The sequence below is a fragment of the Glossina fuscipes genome, unplaced genomic scaffold (genome assembly GCF_014805625.2).
Source record: "Glossina fuscipes isolate IAEA_lab_2018 unplaced genomic scaffold, Yale_Gfus_2 2, whole genome shotgun sequence".
Classification (NCBI taxonomy): Eukaryota; Metazoa; Arthropoda; class Insecta; order Diptera; family Glossinidae; genus Glossina; species Glossina fuscipes.
In genome coordinates, this window is record NW_023998416.1 from 28,366,038 (window position 1) to 28,388,876 (window position 22,839).

General features: G+C 34.8%; 1 protein-coding gene across 4 annotated transcripts in view; it reads left to right on the forward strand.

Annotated features, from left to right (window-relative positions):
• The window catches only part of LOC119633197 (contactin-5), a 244,755-nt gene that overhangs the window by 8,697 nt on the left and 213,219 nt on the right, over positions 1-22,839 (forward strand). The window lies entirely within an intron of this gene.

Consider the following 22,839-nt stretch of genomic DNA (forward strand, 5'->3'; position numbering starts at 1 on the left):
ACAATTTGCTAAAAATATTAGATTTCATAGGTTTATGTACCCTACACCACTTTTAGTATAAAAATATATCAAGCTTGTGCGGACATGCGGCAACACCTAGAAAAACTTGAGATTTTTTATTAACATTTTTTCTTATAACGATCGACTCAGAATCAATTTTGTGAAACTGTTTCAGCCTCGCTGTCCATCTGACCGACTTGTTTTCTTGTGTTCAACCTACAAGCCGTAATTTCTAAGAAATTTCGATTTGGTACACTGAGGCGTTTTGCCCCACGTATGAACGCTATGGAAAATCCTCAGGATCAGACCAGCTTTTCGACCACTTCCCATGTAATGCCTAGAAAAGATTTTACATGACTAATGGTAGAACAGCATAGAGTATTTAATGGTTGGCCGTGGCAAACTGTAGGATTTTTTCTTCTTTACTTTTTTATTTTCTAATATGATCAATTACTGAGGGCAGGTCAGTTACATGTGTAACAGGATGACGATCATAAAAAAAGCGGGGAAAATGAAAGGGGCACGGAGTGACTGCAGCCTATTGCGAGTGTGCTTAATCGGTAAATGTTATGGCTTTACCACCGGAGCTATAGCTACGACCAAGTATGGTCCACCGCACGAAGGACTCCCGCGAAATGTGACTTGGTAGCCGCCATTCTTAACTCCTATCATACTCGCTCAGATTTTGTTAACAGTCATAAAATATGTTTTTATATGACCATCCACTCAAGGGATGTTCCCTACACGTGCGGACACGTTGGTCTTCAGAGGTTGCAATTTGCTCAGCTTTCTTCTCGGGTTTCCACTTAATACTTCTCGGTTTATTTCCATACATTCTTCAGCGATCGGTATTCTGCTCCCGACATTCGATAGACGAATCAAATCGCTGAATCGCTTAATCAAATTCGCTACTCTTTGCCTGACCTTAATTACGCAGTCTTCACTAAGCGATTATAACCGCAACGAAAAAATCCTTGTCAGCTTATGCCGTTGCTAGTTTTTTTGTGATAGCATGACATGGAAAATACATAAACGTATGAAAAGAATTTTATCTACGATCGAGATTTACTTGAAGTAATCGGCAACGCGAGCTTGTGCTCAAGCACTGTTTCTTCCTTCGTGCATCTAAGTAGGTATTGATCGAATGCGTGGATACGACCGGCAATTGCTGTCTAACTTTAACGACGATCATCTCCTTCTTAATGCCGTGGACCGACTTGAAGCGATCGATGTAAAATAGTAACCTCGATCCTAGTTTGAATAAGAAGTTATGACCTTTTTAACATTTTTCATTCGATAGTGAGAAGAACGCGTACTTTATCGACAGATGTGCATTCACGACTCGTTGCCGCGGCTCAATAAGATTTGTCCGTAATACTAAAATGCCACCCACAGATACGATAAGCTAAAATTGTTCGCGACCGTTCGCGAAAAGTTGTTACAAGGTAAACTCGCAACGGGCGAACCCGTTTTATGTAAAATGCTTCACGTCGTTTACCGCTTCGGCCTGTGTATACAGTTCACTCATATCCAACCCATCGCGCTTCAAACGAATTTTTCTTTGCGCTGTCGTCGTATAAGGTTGAAAATGTTTTAAATCGAATTTTACCGAAGACGCGTTGCATTGAGCGTCCATGTTCTTTGTAAGAGTCGCATCTTATCTTTTGATGCTTAAGGTCGCTCAATAAGAACTGCGGGATGCTTCGAAGATCCTTTGGCAACTGCAAATTAGACGACGTTTGCTAATGATATGATGGTATGAATGAGGTTAGTAAATCTTGACCTTTCATTTGATGTTGTGAGCACATTCCTCTAGGTTTCAGAGGAGTGACAAACAATACAGCGGGGATGATAAGATCTTGCATTGAAACGATTGACTAAGCGATTAACAATAATGTGAGGAGATTTTCAGTATTTCACATAACTCTTCTTTTTTTTTTTTTTGGAGTTCATATGTCCACTCTTTTCACTTCTTTATATGTCTGTACAAAGAGATTATATTTAATTTTGCGTTATCTACATGCAACCTGTGTATTATTCCTTCTTCATTTTGAAAAGTTTGCATTTTGTCTGTCTCTTTATATGGCAGTTTGCGACGGTATTCGTATCGCTGCCATCGAAGCCATCAAAAATTATCAAGACCAGCAGCATCAGTAACAGTATTTCTTCTTATGTACCATGAACGCTGTGGCGCACAAGTTTAATGCACACATAAACCTTCATGTGAGCACTTACATGGCAACCATACGTTCACTTGCACACATAACATATATGAATATGTTCGTTTACATGAATATTAGTGATTGGTTTTACTTGTCGTTGGTGTATTTGTGGTTGATTGTAAAAGGTGGTACGGTCGTACCAGAAGGCGATGTTAAAACTTGTGCCGGAGAAAGTTTCTGCTTTCTGAAAATATATCAACCTCCAATAGCAAACAAACAAACAAACAATTGCGGTTTTAAGTGCAATTTTGTTTGCTGTCCACACACACAGAAACACATACATACAATGTATGTATATTCAACTCTCATTCTTTTTTTTTTTTTGTTTTTTATGCTTCTATTATTTCTGCTTTTTTTGGAATTTTTTTTTTTTTTTTTTTTTTTTTTTTACATTTTATGTTCAATAAAATTTGGTTTGCAAATTCGACAAACCAAAGCAAATCAAATTTACTTGCTGTCGTCAGTAGAGTGTGGGCGAAGGAGGGGTTGGAGAGTGCGGCTGCGAAGGAGGGAAGGTGGGATTGAGACAGAATAAAGAGAGAAATAATTTGAAATGGTTCCGTATCTTGTGTGTGTACTTGGAAAACTATTCGATATGTAACTGAAAAGTTTTACAGAGTTTCTCAATAAATTGAATTAAGAAAGAAAGTTTCTGACTATATGTGCTGACTATATGCTGCGTGTGCTTATACATTTGTGTACGGCCATGTGCATGTATGCTATTAGCCATACCAAGAACGACTATAGTGTGTCGTTGACCAGAGCTCGTTATATGACTCAGATTACATTTCGAAAATTATTCGAATGCTTGTAAACTCATTTGGGTTCTTATTATTGTTTTTTTACTTTTGTTGTTCGTTTTCCTAAGAACAGGGCAGACTTTCCCGTCTGCCGCAAATGTGTCTCTACCGTAAATCCCACGAACGTAAACTGTCTTTAAAAAAATTGAACTTTAACTTTTATGTTATGATGTTTCTAACGAAACTTATCACTCATCTAACAATATAACGCTTAAGGCGTGCGAACGAAGCTGTATTACTAATCGTTTAAATGGCGCTAGACATATAAGAAAATTGAACTTAATTTGCATAATTTTTTTATATATAAAAAAAGAGGAAGAAAAATAAATATATTAGTTATGCTGTTTCGCGTGTGCCATTCAAGCATACTTTGTGGAAAGGCAATAAAAACCAGTTCAATGAACACATGTGCTAATTGGCTGTTCATGAGGCTTAGCTTCACCAATAGTAACGCAGCTTCTCATAGAGAGCAGAAGGTTTTCGCAAGACTGATGCGAAATGGAACTGCTTGGAGATGAAAGAAGTTATTACAAATTTTTGAGAAGTAATAAGAATGGAGACTGAAAGTTCGGTGCGATTTCAACACTTCTGTTATTAGAGAAAATGCAGTTCAAATATATTTCATTCCTTCTTCACATTTCAAAGTACGTAAGCTGCTCTCACGCTTAACTTCTACCTCGTCGTTGTTATGCTTTATAAATGCATTCAATAATCGATTAGAAACCTTGGCTCAATTAATAACAGGCTCCTGGAGATCGATCACAATGGGTTGTCTGATAAGTAAAAAAAACATGATCTCTCTAAGCGCCTTCTTACCACTATTTGCCTGCTTTGCCCAATCCCTTGAAGCAAAGCCAAAATGCCAAGACATTTTCTGAGATGGGCGGAAGGTTTTCTTAACGTGAAAAGGCAAAGAAGGCATGGCGGAGGTGCAAACGCGGCATGATCTTCTCGTTTTCTCTGACAAACCACGGGCAAGCACATGTAACCCGGCATGACGTGTTTGTTCTCTCTGTCAAACCATACATAAATAAACCTCCTTCGCTCTTACGAATCTTGTTTGTGAAGGAATGATCAAAGCCAATTATCAGAAAGCTCTCTTTTAATCGCCTAAAAATACGAATGTAATAATAATAACCTTACGGCTGATCAGTAGCGAAAAACTTACTTCCTGCTCATAAGTTCTTTCACTTCCCTAGTGTCGATAATATGCATTTACCAGAGAAACTCTACGACCACTGTGCTTTTGGGACTTTATGTGCCGGTCGGACATTTGGCAATAAACGTTTGGGCAGTTTTGTGACGGCTGTGACGGCCCAACTCGCAGGTTGGGCTAAGTCGTCAGACCAAGGTTCAGGAGAAGAGTTGAAAACCGAAAATCATTGCCTTGCTGCATAAAAAGTGATAAAATGTGGTAATGTGACGTCCGCAAGACCTTCTTGTCCTCATTTGGTTATTCCGGCGTTGTCTAGTGATCGGTTGATCATCTCATTCACTGGTTTGCCTCTATTCAAAAGAAAAGCTTCCTTTAATTGGTCCATCACGATAAAGCAAGAAAATGATGAACTGTCTACTATGGATAAAGTGAAGGACGAAGACCAATTTATTTAAATTAGAGAGAATCGGCAAAAGATCATAGGTCGACCTAGCGTAAAACACATAAATAACGCCGGCATTAATTATAATTCAACGTAATTAAAACAGCGCAAAGCAATTTTTAAAGGAACGTTTGATGATGGCGAAATATTCTTTGGGATATATCTATGTAATCGTTTATTTCTGCACTTATATATCTATATTTGCATATAATAGGTTGGAGGAAAAGTTCTGTCGTATTTTATAGAAAATATTTGAATTCATTTATAAAAATACGTGTTTAATATTGATTCTGCCTATTACCTGCCTATTCAGAATACGACAGAACTTTCCCTTGAAACTATTATATACATATATATATATATGTACATATATATATATATATATATAAATTATTTATACATTTTACATAAGTTGCTTTGAATGAATGATGGGCGTCCCATATTTGGCGTAAACTCAATTATAATCCTTCTTCCTTTGTCTCTCTCTCTCTCTCTCTCTCTCTCTCTCTCTCTCTCTCTCTCTCTCTTTCTGTCTAATTCTTTTTGTTTTTCTTCTTCTTATCCATTTATGAATAATGAATGTAACAAATTATGAAAGATTTCTTCTTTCTTCGTTTATCGTTTACTTGAAACAATCTATTAAAATTACTTCATACTGAAAAGTAAACAACATTAGAAGTCTCTCTATGCATAGGAAAATTTTGTATAGCAAATTTTATGCATATATATGTAAGTAACAAAAAAAGGCTAAATTAAATTTTAAAACAATTTAAAAATTATGAAATGTTAGCAAAACTTGTTTGTGAATAATTCATAAAATAAGCAAATGGGACAACAAGTATTTACAAAGAAAATGTTGTCACATAAACAGAATGAATTACTTAAACTTTTAATAACTTTTTTCTTGCTTTTTCCTACAAAAGCTCACAAACATAGATTGCATACTACTCTATGCCATCAGTCTATTTAATTCTGTTTCAAGATTTAAATTTTGGAAATGAGGAAAAGTTACACAAATATCCATAAGCAAGTTCCAGAATGGGATCTTAGCCGCATCAATTTTGGTTTATTTTTACGAGGACAATGGTTTTCATCATATCCCTATATATTTTAGATTAGTGTAGACGTGCTCGCAAGTAGATCAGATTCATTTTGGAATTTGACTTATGGGCCTCAAATAAGAATATATATGCCAAAGATATTCTTGATGCGTTTGTTTTTTAGTAACACTAAGACCTTCAGTTGAAGGGACACAACGGCTTCGTTACAATAAGTGGGAAGTTCACGTTTCACCTTTTTAATCTGTATATCTGGATGTGTGGCTGAGTGGCTAACAATGCGCCGTATGAATGCTCGCAGGTTCAAACTTCAGTTGCCGTAGAGTTTGCTTTGGTCATAGCTATAGGGATTGCTCTGCCCGTAGGGGTGTAACACTTCCCCACCTACTAAGCGACTTCTTTCTTTCTCTTCCATGACTTCTCTTTGACAATCCGCGTGCTACATAATTAGGAGCATGGCCCTCAGTGATTGATCTATTTTGGGTGGTATATATTTGAATTTTGCAACTGAAATGCCGCACTTTGATTGTAGGAGACACAACGCCTACTTTGCACTTGAAATGCCGAACTTTGATTGTGACCGCATTCCTTGGAGATGCTTAATGGGAGTCGTAGTCATCATGACGTCATCATGTGTCAGAATATATTCGAATCAAAAATAGGATTCGTTCAGCCTAAAGTAAAGCACAGCTTAATGACGTAAGCTACGTCTCTTCAAGAATGGATATGAAAGCTTCCTTACTTTAAATCCATTTTTAGTATTCTAAGGAAAGTTTTCAAAAATATGTAACGTATGTATTTTGTAACGTTTTAAGTGGATCAGTTGTTGTTAATGGCTTCTGGTCATAACAGTTCATACTACTTTTTTCGCCATCAAATGCAAAGCATCGTCTTTCCGCCAAAGCATTTGGATGTTGCGTTTGCTTTGGATGGTAGGCTTGATTGTACCCATGCACTTTTGCGCTTGAAAGAAAATCTCTTTTCATCCCCAGATAGGATGCATCGTTTGGGCAAAAAAAAAGACATGAGTCTGTTAGTATTTTATTACGGAAATTGGTTCAGGAAGGTGGCAGCTTCGCCTGTGTCATACTGGTCCCACCCCTATAGAAACCCATTTTTATACTATCTATCAAAGTTCAATGCCGAAACTGGCTGTCAGAAGTTCCTTTTTAATAATTGTCAATTTTGCAGTGCGAAGTGCCTATGGATTCGTTTTTGCCGACTGTAACGTTTTAACTCGTTTTATTAACAAATTGTGCAAAATTTTGGATAAAATCAACTTTTAAACATGTATTAACAAAAGCGTCTCATTTCAGTCTCATTTATTACTCATCATCATTTACGAGCGCTTTAGCTTCGCTGTTAATCATGCGAAAAAAAAGACGTTCTCGTGTGAAACATACATGTATGTAATATATATATGCTGTAGCTGGACTACGTAACTTTAGATTTGCTCTAAATTGAGTACAGTTGTCTTGACTGTCTATAGTTCGCACACATTTAATTAGCGATGAATTAAAACAGATTGACTTTTTAACTAATTGCCTGGTAGCGCTTCTCTGCGTTTTTATTCTTGAACTTTTAAGATTTTCGGAAACGCGATTAGATATTTTTTTTGATTTGCGTAATTATCTCGATAAAGTAGCGAAAAAAACACAAACTTGTTAGCACATGTGTGCAGCGGCTTCTCTTAGAAAAGTTTCGATAACTGATTGCATGACTAATTTACTCTGCTACGGAAACATTTCATACTTTTCGTTGTGATTTATCTATTTTTCTAAGCTTGTTTCTTAGTCTTCATCTTTTCCGTTCGATTTGAAGGAATTACAAAAGCAATTTATTGTCTACATATATAAACGCAATTCGACACAGTTGTAATGTAACCTTTCCTCCAACGGTTTCAAATATTATTTAAAGATGTTTTTTTAAATAATTTTCATCTCAGAAGCGAATTTAAATACATTTATATATTATAGAGCATTTGTTGCACAAAGGGTATATTAAGTTTAGACGGATGTTAAAAGGCTTGAGGTAGATTCACTTCTACATTTATTTAAGGTTGTCTGTCCGCCTGTCCCTCTTGCGTGTTAATTCTGCGGCGTGCAGTTTTCGATATATTTTGATCAAATTTAGGTTATTTTGGCTCAATAATGAACGCTATTGAAAATAGCTTTGATCTGATCCGGATCGAAACACTTTCTCGATCATTTTCCGTATCAAGGCTTGTTTTGAGAGGTCGTTACATGGAGTATTAGTAGTAGGGTAGGGACACACTGTAGCTATTTTTACTTATTTATTTTTGCATGTCAGTAAAATAACTGAAATTGATCCGGTACTCAAGGCAGCTCTTCGCTTGCGCCCATCAAAATTGTACATGTTCGGTGAGTGCAAAATTCTAACTTCATTGCCTATAATTTATTCCCTTTGAATTTTGTTATTAATGCAGCGAAGATAAAATAAATTAATAACAGTAAATACAATTTCAACCGAGCAAGGAAAGATTCATATCTCCCCCGAGTGCATGAAGCTAACTAAAATGCAGTGACCATCTTTCCTGTAATTCTTTCATTTAAACTAGATGCCGGCATTTCATTCAATATTATTAACACAAATGATTATAAATTAAAAGTAAAATATTTGCCCTAAATTAAGACTTACCGGCAAACTTAATACCATCACTTAAGTGGCAAGAATTAGATGTTAAATCAAATACTCAAAGGAACGATTCATTCTTTGCTAGAGCGTGAAAAAGGAGAATGAGACAAAACTGCGTAGTAGTAAGAACACGAAAAGGAGAAAAAAGTTCATAACTACTCCTAAACTGCGATAACCGAAGGGGTGGAAGTTCTTTTCCTATTAAAAATAAATAAGCAAAAAAATTATATTCGGCCACGGTGGATCTACTTCCAGTCCTTCTGGCAGTTGTGTACATTCTCACAAACTTGACATACCTTACAGCACAGTGCTGTATATATAACTGGACTGAGTTTTATATAATTTTTAGAATTTTGTTTTGTCTCTTTCCCAGTTATATTCAAATTCAACTCCATACTCTTTGGAAAAGATTGGAAAAAACTTGTTAGGATTCTTTAGACGACTTAAGATACACCTGGAGTAAATTTTAACAAAATTGCAAATCAAAAAATAGAAATTATTTGCAAAATATAGCGCAACACTAATAAATGTAAAAAACTAAAGATATCATCAGCATAACTGGAAGTTGTGTCTTTTAGCTTACGTTTGTCATTAGTATTACGACGTCATTCAGATATTGTGCCTCACTATGATTGCCATTAGCATCTTGACGTCATGCAGAATTTCAACACCGGCAAGTGTGTCTCGACTACAGCGGGGACATGATATTGGGAACTTCTTCCACAGGGTAAGATCTTTTATAAATTTGTTGCCAGTTCCTGAGGCATTCTCCTACTAATCGTGGAACTACCTGGTTCTATGCAGACGGATAGCGAAATTTGTCACGCGTTTATTCACCACATTACGCCCGCGCTTACGACGACATTCAGTGTTGTATTTACGATGTTGTGATCGATAACGATGACATTAGCATGTTAATCCATTGTACAAATCTCCGCGCGCTGTTGATTGCTCTGGCTGTAACTATCAATTACTACGTCACTACGATGACTGTGATTGACATTTGTGCGTGACTTCGGACCGTGACTAATGCTCAATACAAGCGATTTTTCTGCTGTGATTGTTTTTCTTGTCCTCCGCCTTCGCGCTGACATTACGTGCTCCACCCCATTTCTATAAAGCCGCTATTACTTTTTAATGGTCACTGCCTGTGAGACCTAAACACACATAACATAAATGATGCAAAAAGGGGAAAATTTCTGTTGTGATGTTAATGTTGCTGCTTATGTTTCCTGAATTATTTCTACTGATTTTTCCTTCCTTTATATGGATGTGCGGTACCTTTTTTTGCACATCTTTTTTTTTTGATGTTAAGAAAGTTTTCCTCTTTTATGCTATGAAACTTTTTCATTACATTAAATCAAGAAAATTCACGAACAAATATAAATCAGAAATCTTCTTCTTCCTCATCTTCTACAATTCAGCAAATTCAGGTTCAATATGAACACGAAGTTCTTTGGCTGAACCTTAATAAAGTTATTAATCAGGTTTTTTTTTTTCATTTATGTTATGCTTATATTATCGGAAGTCTACAAAAAGCTTTTACTTGCTTCATTTTTATACCCATCACCGAAGGTTGCGGGGTGTATTCATTCTGTGAAAACGTTTGCAACGCTTAGAAGGAAGGATCCGGGACCCTACAGAGTATATATATTCTTGATCAGCATCAAATTCTAAATCGATTTAAGCACGTCCGTCTGTCCGTGGAAAAAGTGACCACGCCTAGCAAATATATAATAGCATAAAGCCTCAAAAACCCTATAAAGTATACAAATTTTTGGACAGTTACAAGTCTTAAATGCACCCAAAACATGTCCACCTGTTCGTTTGTATTTGTGCTTAATATTCTCCGGCTAGCGAAAATGAAGATATCGCCTAACAATTTGCAAAAGAATTTGGAATTGACCTAAACTTTTCAAAGGACACGCCTACAACGCCCACATGTCTCTGCGACAAACCCTTTTGGTGATTATGGTTTTAATTCTCAGTTTATTTCCGAAAAGAGATCATTTTCAAAATTCATTGCCTATCAGTCAGAAAACATGTTCCTTCTTTTGCGAGTAAACCTTTTTTTGTGCCAATCTCAAAATGTTAATTTTCCTTCAACCCAAACGCATCGGCGAACAGAGATGCCAACGCTTCACATTGCTGCTTTCGGATTCTTGCTGCTATCACACCGCTAGTGGCGACCTTTTCTAATGACGACATTCGCCATGGCCTTACCGTAGTTGGGTGATTTCGGTATAGTTTTCCAATTAAAGTGCGTATATTCTATGTATGTAGAACTTATATTATGAATTGATCACGTCAAGTGCTTCTTTGTTAATGCTGTAAAGTTACGGAACTCATTACCATTCAATATCAAAAGAGCTACCACGTTAAGTATGCCTAGGCCACTGCACACTTTTCAATAGAACCAATTTTTTTGTTTTTTTTTTTTTTTGTTTTATAGAGTTCTTGCGACTTTTGATCTGCACAAGTACACACGACAATTTGTAACTGTCAGCTGGAGAAAAAATATTTTTTACTTTGAATAGTAATCCGATATCAATTTTTCAATCATTTTTTAAGAATTTACAAAAAAGTCAATGAAATAAAAACGAGTCGGAAGAATTATTGAAAATTCCTTAAACATTTTCAAACAGATTTGCGATGAGGACAGATAATCACTGCGATTATTATCTCCTCCTTAGTAAGAGGAGAAAAACTACTCGGAAGAGAAAGATTGATTGAGGTTAGTGGGCTTTCTGTTTTTCTATCCGAATATAAATTAAAATATATTCCATATAATTGGAGAATTCTCTGAGTGCTCACGAAATTAGGAAAGGAAGCCACACAATTCACAAAAGAGAAGGGGTTTTCTGCTCTTCATACGAAAAGGGAAACGAAAGATGCCGCAACTGTAATTAGTTGCCCAAGGACCGGCACCTTTAAAAAAGCAAAGCATACGCTTAGGATTCGTGGACCGTTTTACGTAACTTCAGCCCAGGTATAGTGCAATCAATATTTTAAATTAATCTTACGAAAGTTCGATAAGCTTGCAACAAGCAGGCAGACAGACATTCAATTTACGGATTTTAAAGTAGTCGTTAGAACTTATCTAAATTCAACATTTCAACGCAGTTGCTTTAATATTGTATATGTGTAGGTTGGTAATGTGGCAAATTGATGGAGGAGGATAGAGGAAAATATTTTAAAACATTCTAAACCTGAAATTTTGTTTTTCTATCTACAACTTTCCCATTTCGGTGGGCATCAATATATTACGTGTACATAAACAAACTTATCCAGTTGGGTCGTTATCATGTTCGGTACAGGTGCAAACGTATTGAATTTGGTTTTGCGTTCATACCACACTGCATGCTATTAAATGATGCTTTTGCCACTTTTCAAATTTGTTGCATACAAGCGCACGAGCATGTGTTCGCACGCACGTAGGAAAAATCTCATGAAAGAAGAAATCAAATTAAAATTCTCACTACTTAATCCATTTAATTTCGATTCTGCTAATCCCAGCATCATTTTTACTTTGTACCCAGTGGATGACGTTCGAGAGTTGCAAATAAAGTCATGTCTTCTTGTCAATTGCAACCTACAAGCGGAAACACAAAAAAAGATTAGATTGCAATTTGTAACAACATGTATGTATACATATGTACATATATATCTAATTCTATTTTTGATAGTCAAGTTTTACGGGGCCATCAATGTTCCAACATTCCACCTGAAGAATAACTACTTGAGGTAGACCTCTCTCTCAATACCCGAATCGAGTCGCAATCTATTCTTGAATCGATTTAGATCTGTTAGTCCGTCTGAAATCTGTGGGTGTGTTTTGTTTTTGATCGAGATGTTGGAAAATGTTTGAAATGTGTAGGTGAAAGTTGTTGCGCTGATACATTTTCAGCCAATCATAAATGCTATTCGTTATATATCGTTATGTCAATTGTTATATATTTAAAAGAAATTGGTTCCAAAAAAAATTCGCCATATCCAATATTTTTTCGGCAAAAATCGCTGACAAAATGGTCCAAATTCTAAGAGAACGTAGAAGCTTGAAAGAAGACTGAAGCCTTTGTCACATAAAAGTTCTTTCTAAAACTACGCCTTCTTCTGGACAAAAAGCTTTTACTAGGTTAAAATGAAGATTGGTTCAGCAAATGATATATGTTTCGTAAAAAATAATCACAAAATTGGAATAAGTTTTCTGTAATAATCGATGGCGGGCAGACGGTGAGAAGATAAAAGCAAATATATTAAGGTAGTGTGAAGCTTCACGTTAATTTGACGGAGGGGCTGATAGAAGTGTCCTCTGTGTCATTAAATGTGATTTTCTTCTGAAACGTCTCATATGGGTGTTTCCGGATGTTTTACCCTAATTTTAACTTGCTAAGACCTGCATACCAAATTACCATTTTTCCAAGGTCACCATTTCCTCCCATTTCGAAGCCGGTTATGCACTATCCATTTAAAAGTTATTATAGTAGTTCCGATAAGCGGACAACTGAGAATTTTGCATATACGGCGCATATATTTTCATACCTTCAAATATGGAAGAGAAGTTTTTATGACTGTCGGCAAAGGCGCTGACCTAGGACCTATGTGTCGATTAGAGGCCTTTTTAATAAACTAAACGTCTTCCCTTCTTCAATGGATGTATTAGTGAAAAAGTGGAAAAATTATTTCCGATATTTGTTCGACCTTAAAGACATGAGCTGTCATGGAGAGAGGCTCTTCGTGAATACCTCCATCGATATTAGCCATCAAATAGCAGTTCGGATTTCATTTTCTATAGCACTATGCAGACATATGTGTTCATTTACGTATTCAGGGATAAAACTTCCTAGAGCCGGGACGGGCAACAGCTGGAAATTCCAAATGCGTGAATATTCCCTCTTCTGTCATATTTGGTTTGACATCCCAGATGCAAGAGATGCTTTTGCAGTAACGTATACATATCTGATTAGCGTCACATTGCTGGTTGGCCAAGTTTGCCAGAACTTTAAATTCAGAGGGTCATTTAATATCGATTTGCTCTAGAAAAATGCCTTTCAAATTATTCTACAAGAGACATAGTTGTAAAGTCGAAAACTGCTGAACACATTTATGCTGTCGTGGTTTCAGGCGAAATCCAAAAAAAAAATAAAAAAATATTAAAAATAAAAACATTTCGATTATAAAAAACTAGTTTATATATTTATGGCACAATCGAGAAGCCGAGCAGAGCAGAAGCATACATGTATATTTTGCCATGTTCTCGTACGAATTTATGTATGCATAAATGTATAAGTAAATACAAACATATGCTCTCGCATTGTATTGTTTAAATGACCAAATTTACAAAGCACGTATTTTTTATTTGCCCAGAAGTGTTGTACGCTATGAATTGCAAAACTGTGGGTATCGGAGTTTCAATGAATTCCCGTTTATTTGTACGGTCGAGATTAGATTTTGCTGACATTCTAGAAATTAGTAAAAGAAAGCAAAAAAAAATTATTCGAAATTAAAGATTTTTTTTGCTAAAGTCATGAAAAGTCCTTTCTTACATTAAGTTAATTTTTTTTGGAAAAACAAAAATTTGATATCGCTACGAAAGATTTTAAACAGGATATGCTTGTCTCTCTAAGGTAAATTATTCCCAAAAAAAAAAATCGATTTTGTTTTGCACACATTTCGGAGCTTTTTTTTTTTTTTTTTTTTTTTTTTTTAGTTAGCTTAGTTTATTAATGGGTGGCTGGCTAGCCCCCGTCCCATGTGTATATCTTTATATTTGTAAACATTTGTATAAATAACTACAACTCGATGCAGTTTACTTGCCGCACAATAGCTTCGATGTATATGCGAATACGTATGTAGGTAGATACAGTTGTATGCATAACCATGTATATTTAGTATATATGTTATATGCAATGGCAGAGCACGTGTTGCAACGCTTGAACACCAACCAATTGCTTATGTAAACATTCAAACTTCCAGTATTCGTTATTATTGTTGCTCTTATTGGTTTTGTTGTTGTTGTATTTAAACTTTATAAAATTGTTTATTTAAAAGAAACGAAAAAACCATACTTAATATAAGACGAATTTTTAATACCCATCTTTTGACGACCTAATGAAATCCCAAAGTAATGACTTTTTTTTTTCTCGAGAATTAAGGAAAAAAAGTTTCTTAGTTGTTCGTAAGGATTTGCCTGATTTTCAAAGTCGATACCTTCCCATGGAAGTTGATCCTATAGGTATTTCCCTTTAGCTTTTAGAGGGAACTAACGGTCTCAAAAGATATTCAATGAATTATTTTTTCTTTGGCTGAATGCTTACGTGTTGGAGGTAATAATTCACGCATCTTTCATTTGCCTTAATTGGCCTTTGGCTAAATTGTTTAAAGAAAGAATTTTGAATACGTTCCCGGTACTTTTTTCACAAGTTCAAAATATGAATCAATTTGAAACATTAAGAGGGAAGTCGTGAAGGGAGGGGGAGGGGGAGGGGGCAGTGTTATAAAAACGTTAGGCATTTTATGAAGATGAACAAATTTCGTCTTATATCCGTATTTTTTTAGCAGACTTTTGTACAACAACTTTATTATACCTCACTTTTAGATAGTAAAAAGCCATAAAATTAATTGAATATATGTTTATAGATATATATGAAAATGTATATATAAAAAAAAAAAAACAGAAGGAGTAGTATTTTATCTTTCTGCTTTTCAATATAAATTTTTGAGTGCTTATAATCGCCTTAACTGATGGGATGTCTTCCAAATGGTAGCAACAATTTATGCTCAGTTATATAAACATCAAGACGGCGGGATATTATTATTAAATTTCGTAGAGATGAAATATTTAGTTGAATTTCCTGCTAACACGTTTCCAAGACATTCTATGCGTGTTGCTATATAAAATTTTTTTTTTAAAAATCTAATATATTGTGTGATACCTTAGAACAGTCGAAAGAATACATAGCAGTGTTTTTTTTTAAAAAGATTTGACATAAAAAACTTAATTAGTCTTTTAATGAAATGCCATACAACACACTCTATGATTGCGGAAGCAAACAAAATTCAATTATTTAAGGTTCACCTCAATTATTGTTCCTATCGCTGTTAATGGAAAAAAAAAAACGACAGAAGTAAAGCTTTTAAGAATAAGAAGTATTTCACACAAGGAAGAAAAGCCTAAAAATATGCTATTTTCTAATTGAGAATGCCGAAGTGATTTTGATTAGCTCAGGTCGATATGTCAGTACCCATCTTCGCTTTCCTATCAATGCAATTAATCTTGTATGTATGTCAATGTTTTGAAATTTCAGAATAAAATTTCTATAATCACACATGAAAAAAATCGATTATATACAAGAGTATTAAAAGAGAAACATACGCTATAAGTATAGAGTGAAAACGCTATACCCTTACCCACCCAGCTACAGTTACACATTTTACAACTTTCTAGAGTTAGGTGTTGTAAGGTACATGGTCAAAGTAATAGTCTGATCCGCACTATTAGCAATGGCGTTCGTCCTTAAGCCAAAACACGTTGATGTATCTTAACATATCATAAAAAGTGCGGCCTGTAGATTGAATACAAGAAAACAAGCGCCGCAGATGGACAGACAGACAAATGGACAAAAAAACAGATAAGCTTAGATCAACTTGGAAAGTGATTCTGAATCGATCTGTACAATAATAGCTGAGTCCATTTCAATTCATGTTGCATACACACGAACAAACTGCCTTGTGCTACAAATGGTGCAAGATATAAAAAATTAAATAATTTAATTAATAATTCACTTAAAGAAACCGATGCACTACAATTGCTGTTGTAGAGTCAATAACTAACCATTTCGCGACGGATCATTAGTACCACACCTTTTAACTTTTGGCGACTTTGTCAAATGGACCCTATTTCGTCACCAATGGACTATTGCAATGTATAGTTACGCACGTTGTTCGCCATGATGTGCAATGACTGGTGTGCTGTGAAATGACTGCCGTATAGAAGCGTTCTTCGTATAACGCGGTACTTGTAAAACACGGTTCAATTTTTGATACCCGGATTCAATTGATTGGACGTAAATTCAAAAAATTAAAATAGAAAATAAAATTTCTTGAATAGTTCTCAGTTCATGTGACTTATTTGCGAGAAGTTGGAAGACGTAATCGCTTTCTGTACGGAATAAATTAAAGGAGTTTTAAGCAGACAAATGGCTGATGAAACGAAATGAAAAAATTTGAAATTTTACATTGATTATGAAATTTTGTTTCTTATACATATATATATATATATATAAATATATAGCATCTGGATGGGTATTTCTTCGTTGTTGTTACAAATGCTCTCTCTCGTTTAGGTGGTTATAAATATATTAATCTCCATATATACCTGGCCGCATCGCAATGAAAATATTTTTATTTTATATATTTGAAAATAAAAAGAATCCCAAGCAAATCATATGAATATTCAACATATTTTTCATTACTTAAGCAAATATTTTTTTATTGTTATGTATTTCCATTGAGATATTATTTTGAATGCATGCACACTTGCCGAGTCGTATGTGTGTGCACCTATTGTGAACAACGTACACATGTGTACAGTGAAGTGTTTAAAACGCGCCGCAATTTGGGTCAAATTGAAATCAACTGGAAAAGTGTTTAAGAATAGGTTTTCTTTTGTTCAGCAAAAAAAAAAAAAAAAAAAATTAAAAAAAAAGAAAACAATTCCATTCAAACAATAGGTCACATGGTAGACGGCGTATGCCATTTGTGCGTGTATGTGTTTTTGCGTGTATGCATTAATGTTTGGGTACAAAAATGTAGAACGCATCTACATATAATAGGTATGCATGTAAATAGTTTTCATGTTTAACTTAAATATTTTCTTTAATTTTGAGAAATAAAAAAAAAAATAAAAAAATACATTTTTCTTATGCTTAAATATTAAAAAATTCTTTACGGCGAAATAAAACTTAACAAATCAGTTGAAAATGGTTACAAATCTGAACGAAAACCGAAAGAGAAAATATGAGGAGTGCAGTTAAACAAAATGAAAAATTCCAGGCACGCATTTCCCTTAACAATCAAATATCAACGTGTAAATATGTCTTAATAAAATCGTAGAATTCCTTAAGATTTTTTATTTACGAGCTAAGCAGCAGTATAAGTAAGGAAAAGCAAACGAAATAGGAAAGAGGTGGGGTCGAGGAGGAAGAAGGATGTGACCGTACATACGTACGTGCATCTGACTATATAAGTGCATAATAAATGCATACGTTTATGCATTTTAGTATATGATCGGTACGTTCAAATTTACAGTGCTGAGCATAAACGACAAATGCACTTTAATTGAATTATGTAAATTACTCTTTACCAATTTGCTTCAATTTAAAAGGTTTTGTCAAAAATAACAAGTTTATCGAATCGACCACCGCCCACCAGAAATGAAAGGGAACAATATGTAAAGAAGGCAGTGCGGGGAAAAGCATAGAGAAAAACTTCTATTACGTATCGATTCGATGCAGTGAACAAGATTTGCAATTATGACTGCACTAGGAAGATGAATTGAAAAAAAAAAAAAATTGAAAACTTCACCTCAGACTGTTAAGCATTCTATAGCGCATTCTACACAAACCTCCCTCCAAACTAAAGTTAAATATCACCGATTAGTTCGTAAAATTGTCTGAGTATTAGTATTCTCCGGAAACGTCGACACCGTATTTCTCACACCAACTCCTAATTCAACACAGAGTCGACTTTATATTGTTTTGTTATTTTGTGCAACTTTTTGGTAGAGGAGTCCCTAGAGGAAAATTTAGCATCATTTTCAATTATTTATTTTGACATATTGATAAATTTTTAATGTGGATTAATGCACAGTTACCGCATACTGGGCAGACATACAATTTAATCGATTGAAAAGCAGCTCTATGTGTAAGTGAACCTTATTTGCGGTAGTCATTTAAGAACTTCTGCGTATTAATGGACATAACATTTTTATGGCAAAGTGCTCTTTGTTTTTGATAAGCTGATAAGCATGCACGCGAAACTATTCATGTTGGCTAAGCCAATTCAAAAAGCAAGTCGTTGGATTTTTTGCTTAACACAACAAATCCAAGAAGAAGAAAACATATCTACTTACATTCTATGGTGGAGTACCGAAATTTTCCGATTTAGCGAGCGTTTTCTTCTTTTAAGAATACCGAGGTGCTGCGTATAGAAGTTTCGACCAGAACTGCGTACAATTTTCTTACACGTTTCAATGCGTCTTCCGCATGTCAGACTTGCTAGGGGTATCTGAAATTCGACTTTTAGAACTGCGTCAGTTAGGGGTAAATAGGTTGATGCCTCGTCGGCGTTTAAGAAGTTCTTGAATATATCAGTCGACTTCTTGCATCTTTGGTCATCAGGGAATAACATGGGCGCAATTTTTGTCCATTGTTCGGTTTGACACAAACGAAAAGACGTTCTCTTCAGAAGACCCATTGTTAAGATCACAGATTTCTCATTGGGGGCGTTGCATACACAGTTGCCATTCAACTTGTGTTGTAATCCCAGTAGGTCCATGAGATGAATGAGAGGTCTCGTGTGTGCTAGTGAGCCTGATTACAGTTGTGTAAAACGTTAGGGTTTCCAAGTCTAAAGCCAGAACTTTAGTGCTTCAGTACTAAAAGTGGCAGTTGGCAATGTTATGCAATAGCTTCCAGCAAAAGTAAGATTGCCAGCATCAACATCGTTTAGATTGAATTTCTTGCACATTAAACAAATGTATGTATACATGCATATCTATACGTTCCTTAATGAGTTTTTATTGCCGAATGAAGTACAGAAACTAACAAAAAATTAGTTTCTCTTCTCATGATTTTGTTATGTTTGGCATGAACACGTAATAATGACTTTTTTTTTTTTTTCCTCTAGAGTTTTTCTAACAAATATATTCAATTAACCCGTAAAATAGATTTTCAAAATTCATGACCTGATATGATACGCATTTGCTACTTGTTCTTAATAACTTTTAGAAATAGAAGAAAAAAAAAGGAGAAGAGATGAGAAAACAGAAACGTTTATGATGAAAGTCTGACGTAATGCCTTCTGGCTACAATTCATTTTAATAACTTTTTGAAAAATGATTATTTAAGAAGAGGAAGACTAACAGGAAGAAAAAGAAAGAAACTGCATATCTTAATTAATTATAATGTGCATGAACGGCCATAAGTGTAAGTAAGTAAGAGGGAATACGACTTGAATGATAGGAAAATTAAACAAAAAATTAAGCCAAAAGCCAATTTCGTTTACTTGCTTTATTCTCTCGTAAAATACGATGCAAATAATACGATAAAGTGGAAGAAAATATATCCTTATAAGATAGCTTTCGTACAACCTCTATCTGTCATATGAAAGAATGTAATTTTCTTCTCCTTTATATAGGTTTTTGGGAAGTAAATCTCTTTTGCGAAATTAAATGCTATCAAAAATTATTATTTTTGAATTCTTCAACATCCCTATATATATATATATATATATGAAATGACCATCTGTGATGATATGCCTACATTTTTGATTCAAATTTGTGCTATGTTCTGAGTTAATAACAGAAAATGGCAATATAAACTTCTATTGAAGTAATTCTTATTTGTTAGTTACACTGCAATGATTTTGAAAGCATCATTAGGTTTTGTTTAAAGCTATCATGATATGCAATAAATAAATCTAAACTCCCAATAGATTGGTTTTCTTCGATGTTAATGCAGCTCTGTGTAGTTTTCGAATTAAAAGTTAATAGGAGAGATAAACAAAAGAAGAAAAATCTAATTATTTTTTTCGGTCGGTTTTAATAGCAAAGAGTATCAAAGCAACGTAATATATCATAAACAAAAAAAAAAAAAAAAAAAAAAAAAAAAGTAGAAAGCTCGGAAACCCCCCCAATTATCCTCTCCGATTAAAACTCTATATACATTGTTATATATTTAAAGTAAGCGACGCGTACCAAGTAACTGCAATGGCAAATGTACCCTCTAACAATGGCGGGGAGTAGATATTCAAAGTCAAGATAAATTCAAAACAATTCCTTTGTTTGACAGACGCAAGAATCACAAATGTACGAGCTGCACTCAAAACACTAAGAAGAGGTGACTTATTTTTCTCGAAAATTATTCATTTATTCCTCAAAATCTCTTTTGCCGCCATCAAAGTAATCCCCCCGTAAAATGGCCTTAAGCTCTTTTAACGGTGACATCTTTATCTCCTTTATAGTAGCAAAGCTTCGCCCTTTCATTCGTTCTTTTAGGTTTAGGGAATAGAAAAAATGTGGAGGGGCCAAGTGGAGTGAGTACAGGGGCCGAGGCATGATTACTGTGTTATTTTTGGCCAAAAAATTGCGAACAAGTTATGACTCGTCAGCTGGCGCATTACGCTGTCACACGTTCCACGCTCAAAACATTCGAAAAAACTGCGTGGCATCCGCCAATCGATATGCCGATATGCTAAGTAACCTCTCGAATAGTAATTCGTTGAACCTCCACAACAATTATCTTCACTGGTTGAACGTTTTCATTGGCTGTTCATATGCTGGGACGTCCGGGGCGGGCATTATCGTTAACCTCTTCTCGACCTTCTGGGAAGAGTCTATGCCACTTATAAACATTATTTTGCTCAGCATAGACTCGCCAAGCGCTATAGTCAACATTTTAAGCGAGTTGGAGTTTAACACAAAATTTAATACAGATTCTGTGATCCATTTCTAAATCTAATCTAAAAATGCAAAATAGCTGATCATGTTGGGGGAAAATACAAAAACAAAAATTAGAAAATCGAATGTACTCAGGTCACAAAATCTGAAAAGTCATTTTTCTTTTCGAACATACCTCGTATGCGTAACGTAAAGTAAACGTACTTCTGTATCAATATCTACTCATACATATTGTTAACTGGATGTTTTGGTTATTATTTAATAAAGGCATTTATGCTTAAATGCATAAAGGCATGCAGTCAGTTGCATGAGGATCAAACTGAAAAATACCTACCTACGACGAGTCATCCCGAATGATGTTGAATTTTAATTTGAAAGATTTAAATTTTATGCATGATAGGCTCTTTATAACATAATAATCTTTATTCCTAATAATAATCCCTTGTGTTCATTTCGTCTTTCTATCTCCAAACTCTTATCCCCCTTTTTTCATTTTCCTTGCTAAAATTTTTACCATACTGATGCATTGCTGATGATGTCGAATTATAAGGGAGGGTTATACTCTTTATTGTATTTAATCGTAAATAGAATTTTAATGCAAAATGCAAAAAAGTATTGTTTGTTATTAATGGTTGTATGATTTTGCTTTGTACGCCCATTAGACATGTTTTCATCCCATTTAAATGTAATCAGGCAGTTGAATTTGATACCGAATAACATTTTTCTTCTCACTCGTCGCAATACACAAATACACAAAGAGTACTCGCATTTATGTCAAAGCTTTGGATGAGAAAGGAAACAAAATAAAAACCATTTGTAACAAATTGTTTTCTATCCAACCACCATAGTAAGCGTATATTGATTTTCTTATGGTAAGATATGCACAAGAATACGTTTCAAATTGTTTGTAAAACAAAGTAATATAAAATAAATGTAGTAAAATTTAACTATGTTTGCAAAATTGTTAGCAATAATGCCGCTTTGCCTAAATCAAGTAAGTGATTGCAAAGTCTTGGCCTCCGGCCAAATATACGGTGATGTTCATTCGTTACGCTCGCTCAACTGATATGACGGCTGTATAAAAACAATAAAAGAATTCCCAACTTTCATATTTTGTAGGTAGATATCAACCCATTACTTGAAAATCTTAAGAAAAACCAAACGAAAGTCTTATAGTCGGACAAAGGTGAACGTTAAATACGTTACACTACTACTATCTTCTTAAAATACGAAAAATTGATAAAGGTTCTCATATCATGAATATCTTCATATTGGAGGGGTCCGAAAAAGCGACCGTTGTCAGCTAAATTTAGCACAGTAAACTTATGTATGTACATCAAGTCACTATATGAAGACATCTGCATCATTAAAGAAAAAAGCTCTTTTCGCTACGCAAGGACTTACTTTTTTAAATTCTTTTGTTCAACGTGTACCGTTTTCAGTGCACATCAAAATGCGCTTGCAGGCCAAGCCCAATGTTTTAAATTTTAAATATCAGAATCTACAAATTAATTTTATGCGAAGTTATCATTTTTGCAACACTAATAACGGTACATATGGCGAGCGGATTTCACTATTTTCTCTCATAAATCCAAAAAGGCCAAACACTTTTACTTTATTATGTGTTTTGTAAATAAAGTTGGCGTATGGGAATGGTACCTACTCAAAAGCAGCTTGATATGGAACGTGTTGAAGAACGTTGGCATTAAAGAATAAGAAGCGGACGCAGAAAATGCTTCCAGCCAATTCAAATTTTTCACGCTGATTCAATCTGTTATAATGCTATTCTTAGCTAATTGATTTCTCCTCGACAAATTCTTTCATATA